The sequence below is a fragment of the Helicoverpa armigera genome, chromosome 8 (genome assembly GCF_030705265.1).
Source record: "Helicoverpa armigera isolate CAAS_96S chromosome 8, ASM3070526v1, whole genome shotgun sequence".
Taxonomy (NCBI): Eukaryota; Metazoa; Arthropoda; class Insecta; order Lepidoptera; family Noctuidae; genus Helicoverpa; species Helicoverpa armigera.
In genome coordinates, this window is record NC_087127.1 from 3,192,811 (window position 1) to 3,199,153 (window position 6,343).

Consider the following 6,343-nt stretch of genomic DNA (forward strand, 5'->3'; position numbering starts at 1 on the left):
CATCAGCAAAAAGGAAACATTGATGCTTAGTTACATTGACTATGTCGTTTATATAGAGTAGAAATAAGATGGGGCCCAATATGCTACCCTGGGGGACGCCCCGTTCTATACTTCTATATTCAGCCGAACATTTTGTCATGTCCCTACTTTCATTAAGTTTGGTAATAGTGACTTTTTGTCTTCTGCTAGTTAAGTACGACGATAACCATTGTAGTGGCAGTCCTCTAATACCAATAGCCTCAAGTATTTTTAACATTATTTCTTGTGAAACAAGGTCAAAAGCCTTAGACAGATCAAAGAATAGCCCTGTCGTTAGCTGTTTGTTGTTAATATTAGTCAACACCGCTTTCAGAAGTGAAAATATGGCAAGGGATGTGGATTTGTGTTTCTGAAATCCAAATTGCTGTTCTTTTATAATATTATATTTTCCGCAGTAGTCTACTATTCTCTGATACATGCATTTTTCATAAATTTTTGACATAATGGGTATTAGTGTTATTGGGCGATAATTATTGGCGTCGCTTTTTTCACCTTTTTTAAAAATTGGCTTGACAACAGATATCTTCAAAGCATCGGGAAAGATTCCTTGTGAAAAGGAGAGGTTAATGAGATGGGTCAGCACTCCGCTTATTTCACTAACACATGTCTTAATTAAGTTCATCATAGCCTACAGAATTGGTATTTCTTAGTGACAAAATGTGTTTGCGTACTTCGTTTTCGCTTACAGGTGTAAGGAACATAGAGTTAGCAGTTAAGGTATCACTGAGGTAGCTATTATAAGTTTGAGTATTTTGTGCAGGAATACAATTTGTAAAATGATTGTTGAAGGCGGAAGCTATTTCTACTGGTTTGGTAAGTAAAGTATTATCAATTTTAATACATTCAATGTTGTCTTTAGGGCCCGTATTATGTATTTCATTTTTTACTACTGTCCATGCAGCTTTACATTTATTGTCATTATTATCCATAAACTTTATGTTCGCATTTCGTTTAGCCTTGTATATACATTTCTGTAATAATTTTGAATATGTAGTATATGTATTCTTGTTCATCATATTTTTATTTTTGTAATATTGGTATCGTAGGAAACGCTTCGTTTTAGAACTTTGTTTGAGTCCCTTACTTATCCACGTTTGTTTTATTTTGTTGTTTAAATTTGTCTTAACCCTAAATTTTGGAAAACTGAGTTTGTAAAATAAACATATTATTTCATGAAATTCGCTAAATGCTGTGTTTGCATCACTTTCCGTGTAAATGTCTGTCCAAGACAGATTTTGTAAGCATTCCCTAAATTTACGTACATTATCTAGACATATATTGCAGATAGTATATTGCAGATTTTGCTGTTTGAAGTCTTAAAGGAAAGCTTAGCATTTGTGCCGTATCATGGTCAGAGAGATGTAGGGGTAACACGGTTGCGATTGCATTAGTTATATTGCTCAATATATGGTCTATACAAGAAAGTTTCCGCGTAGCTACCTCTATATGAATTTTTATATTATGACTATTTGCCAAGTCTTGAAATTGTTGAGTGATTTTACTTCTTTTTAAGGTATTAATATTGAAGTCACCTGTCAAGACTATACGTGTGCTTGATTTATATTTTTTGTGTAATATTATCCCCAGAACAGTCTCCCGATTGGTACCAGAAAGGTAGATCCTGGCTGGACTATACCTACGCGAATTAAAGTAGTTGTTCAATGAGATATTGTCGCTACAATTCCCTGGTACAGTCAAGAATGCCGCATTTATACTATCCGGATTATCAAAATGACTTGGCAGCCGCTTATCTTTATGGTCAGGAAGAACATCTGATTTTAAATTCTGCCATAATAGTTTGGGATCTTTACTTAGCTCATTGATGTTTTTTGTAAAGTATGCGGTCTTTTCCCTCACTAAAGCGGCTGCTGCCTCATGCTTAAGATCCAGATAGTACTGCCGGTGGTGTGGGAGCTTTGTTTCGCGACTTCTCTGTCTAGCTTCATCTCGAAGCTTGAACATTAGAGGAATATTGTCGGTAAATGGGAAATTAATAACTTTTACCGATTGGGAAAACCGTTCGAAAACAAAACAAGGCCAATCCTGATCACGGTTACTCTCGCATGGCGCAAAGCAGAAATGCTTAAGAACAAAAAGTATCTACCGGAGAATGTTTATATTAGTGAAGACTTTCCAAAGGAAATACTTTAAAAAAAGGAAGAACTAAAGAAACAACAACAAGAAGAAATCAATAAAGGAAAACTGGCTTACATTCGGTACGACAAATTAATTATAAAAGAAAAACCCTCAGAAAAGAGAAAACGATCGCCGACAAAGTCACCTTTCTTAGAAAACAACAGAACAACCAGCCATGCGATTCTGTAACAAACACATTATCGATGCTAACAACGACGAGTTCACAGATGTCGCATCGTAGACATCGCTTTTAAAAACAACGTTGATGAAAACCCACTGTCAGTGGGTTTTCATCAACGTTGTTTTTCAACGTTGTTTTTTTGTTTTTCGTCAGTGTGAAAACCGTATTCGCTTAGCTCAAAAACTCGTCGACGATCTGACGAACAACGATGAAGGCTAGGATGTTTACAGTGTTGCCAAAATTCCATTTAAAGTATAATCGAGAAAATCTCGACTAACGTTTTTTGGCGTTATTTCGACATTTTAAATCTATATACGGAATACGGAACGTCATAGACATGATGACATTTGATTTGATTTTGACATTTCATAAAAAATGGGAAGAATGTGAAGTGAGGTTAAATTTAATAACCCCAGTTTTTAAAAGTATAATTTGTAATGTAAAACCTTGAAGTAAAAGCATTAAATGTTGTTTTTTGTTCTTTCAGGTAAGAGATATAATTAGATATTAGTTTTGTAAAGAGTTTATTGGTTATCAGCCTTACTTATAAAATAATAAGTTATACTTAAGAGATGTTTAAGAAAAAATCTTACTTATAAACGTGGCTGAAATAAATCATTTTCTTAGCAATGTCTTAAATGAGCTGTCAAATTAAGTAGCCTCACACCCTTGTTTAACCCGCTAATTATCAAAATGGCTGGATTCTTACCAGCTGATTTTTCATTTCCGGTTTATTGACAGCTCAACTTTTTAATTTTATATTTTACGGATGCCATTGTTGCCATTACACAACGTTTTGATGACAAATATTTTTTTAAGCTACCAACATTCCGGTAGTGTTGAGAAATTAGTATGTTTTTATGTCATTATCTGTTCATTACTTAAGACATGCTTAAGCAATGTTTATAGGTCAAAATAATTTAATCACTACTTAAGGCTTTAAGTAGTAATTACTTAAAACAATGCTTAGAAGATGATTTGTTGATTTTTATAAGTAAGGCTGTATAAGTTTAGTTAAGCACGTGTTGCGTAAATAAAAATTTTTGTTCTTCAGAAAAACGCAGTTTCTTTTACTTCTATACTGGGGTACAATTCACTATTATATGTATGTTTAAAACACATTCTATTTGTTATGCAACGTATATTTAATTAATTATATCATTTTCGATATAGAAAATAATGACTCCAATCTTTGACATTTGTTATAATGTTATGTAGTATAATATATAGTCTGTGTCATTTCAAAACTTCAAAACCAAAACAAACATTTTGCTCATAACTGGATTATATATTTTATTTATTTATCTAAATACGAGAATCGAGATTTCAAAGCAAATGGCTTTAAGCGGTCAACAGTGGACTTTAAAAAAAGTTGTACCCATAGCCACCGGTATTCTACTTGTCCTGTGTTTTAGTTTGGGTCCAAAACTATCGAAAGTAAGTACCTACACAATACGTAACATTTATAATTGCCCACGACGGAACGGAGCAGGTATATGCGTTTAGGGTGAGAGATGTGCGTTTGTGTGTTTGTGTGTTTGTGTGTTTGTGTGTGCGTTTGTGCAAAGTAATGTTCCCTCCTATCTTCTAAACTAATGATCTGATTTTGATGCGGTTTTCAATAACGTATTTGTGTTCAATGAGTTCATGTTCTTAGACCGGTGTCATGACTGTAACTCACTAGGGGGCGCCACAATATTAGGGCAAAACAGCAAAGTAATGTTCCCACCTACCTTCTAAACTAATGATCTGATTTTGATGCGGTTTTCAATAACGTATTTGTGTTGGATGAGTTCATGTTCTTAGACAGGTGTCATGACTGTAACTCACTAGAGGGCGCCACAATATTAGAGCAAAACAGCAAAGTAATGTTCCCACCTACCTTCTAAACTAATGATCTGATTTTGAGACAGTTTTCAATAACGGATTTGTGTTCCATGAGTTCATGTTCTTAAACAGGTGTCATGGCTGTAGCTCACTAGGGCACAATTTTAGTGCAAAACAGTAATGTTCCCACCTACCTTCTAAACTAATGATCCGATTTTGATGCGGTTTTCAATAACGGTTTTGTGTTCAATGAGTTCATGTTCTTAGATAGGTGTCATGGCTATAACTCACTAGGGGGCGCCACAATATTAGTGCCAAACAATGTTGCAATATAATGAAAACGTCTGATTACAATTCTGTTTTCATCAGCAATGTGTACGTGCTTAATGCATGTTCCCAAATAATAAAAATTACGCCAGTAACTCACTAGCGGGCGCTACAATATCTGTGCAAAATAATATTGCAGTAACATATTATATAGACTATAATTCATATATGCTCTCTAAAAAGTCTGAAATAAAATTAAGCAAAATTAAAAATTTTGAAAAACCCCCGACGGTAAAAATCTTATTGAAAAATAATAAAATAACTCAAAACCCCCGACTTAACCCAATTATATAGGAATAACCGTCGGGGGCTGCCTTTTCTATATGAAAATTCAATAATTAATTGACTGTATTTTATGTCATCGTTAAACATCTACAATTCTTCAATAATTGTATTCACGACACTAGGAATCCTTTAGCTGGTTTAATGGCATACCCCCCGACGGATATTCCTATATAATTGGGTTAAGTCGGGGGTTTTGAGTTATTTTATTATTTTTCAATAAGATTTTTACCGTCGAGGGTTTTTCAAAATTTTTAATTTTGCTTATATATTTTAATATTTAATATACAATACAGTCTTTGTGAACTACGTCTATTAACTAAAATATTTATCTTTTAGTGTCTCGCAACGCACTGCCTTCGTTGAGTCAGCTGGAAGAGCTAGTAAGCTTTTTGGAAAGCAAACCTTGTTTGATTATGGTGGGCCATGATCGTACTGCAAATGCGAGCAGTCATCAGGCATGATCCGAAAACAACAGCCCTAAACAGTGAAGTAGTGGGTGTATGAAAATATTGGGGCAGTGGTGTAAGGTTAGTAAACAATAATCATTTATGAACCTGTGTGTGTACCGTTGCATTGAATCATGGTAAGTATAGTAGGTACTCTTTTACATTGTGTTTTGTATGTATTAGGTACTAAATTAGTGTTGACAGCAGGCATATACAATGACTCTATCCTTCAAATTCAATCATAAAGGCATTTGAAATTGCAACTGAAATTTAAACCACACCAAGCAAATAGTTGTTCTATTTATTTTATACATTACACCATATAATTTTTGCTTGTGTTGCAGTACTGGAAGGACAAAAAGGAGCAGTTCAGAGGAAGTCCAGTTCAATTGCAGCTGCGAGGCAACATGAAGAATTTGCCAGAACTCGGTGTAATCAAGTTAAAAATACATTCCATTATGCGAGGAGAATGTATTGGAATCTGAATTTAGAAATAAATGCATGTTCATTATAAAATACAAAATAATAAAAAGACATGTTGAATTAAAATATTGTTTTATTAATTCATGATAATAGAAAAGTTAGGTATTTTTATAAAAATTACTTTGATACCTGCACACTATTGTGTAATGTTAAAAATGTTTATATTACTATTTAACATACACAGGTAAAATACATATGTATTGTTAGAAGGTGTCTACATAGTGTTGTTTATAAAATAACTTCTAGCATGACATCCACTGTCCAAGTCACTGCTAGAGTCCAGCTTGCTTATCAACCGGGTCACAGTTGCTTCTTACCTACCTCGTACTCATCAATAATATCTGGATGGTTGATGGCATCTACTGTATATTGCTGAATCCTTGAGGCAGATGGTTGTGAGACATTGTTCTTGCAATGACACATAGCATTATTTGGTACTTAAATCCCACTAAAGACAGTAAGTTTTAGCCACCTATCCACTGTACTGTGTGATGATTTATATTATATCGATTAAGTGTAATATATTGGTGCGGTTGCTAATTCCTCCTCGACGATTCGCCTTTGTTAGGAAAGGGAAATATCAGGAAATCTTCTTTCATGTCATTTCACTGTCGAATTT

At 34.0% G+C, this 6,343-nt stretch overlaps 1 long non-coding RNA gene across 1 annotated transcript; it reads left to right on the plus strand.

The window, feature by feature from the left end:
- Positions 1 to 3,638: 3,638 nt before the first annotated feature.
- Positions 3,639 to 6,007, plus strand: LOC126056135 (uncharacterized). Its single transcript, XR_010276721.1, has 3 exons — positions 3,639 to 3,793; positions 5,132 to 5,322; positions 5,586 to 6,007. It is a non-coding gene; the product is annotated as an uncharacterized LOC126056135 (long non-coding RNA).
- The last annotated feature ends 336 nt before the right edge of the window (positions 6,008 to 6,343 follow it).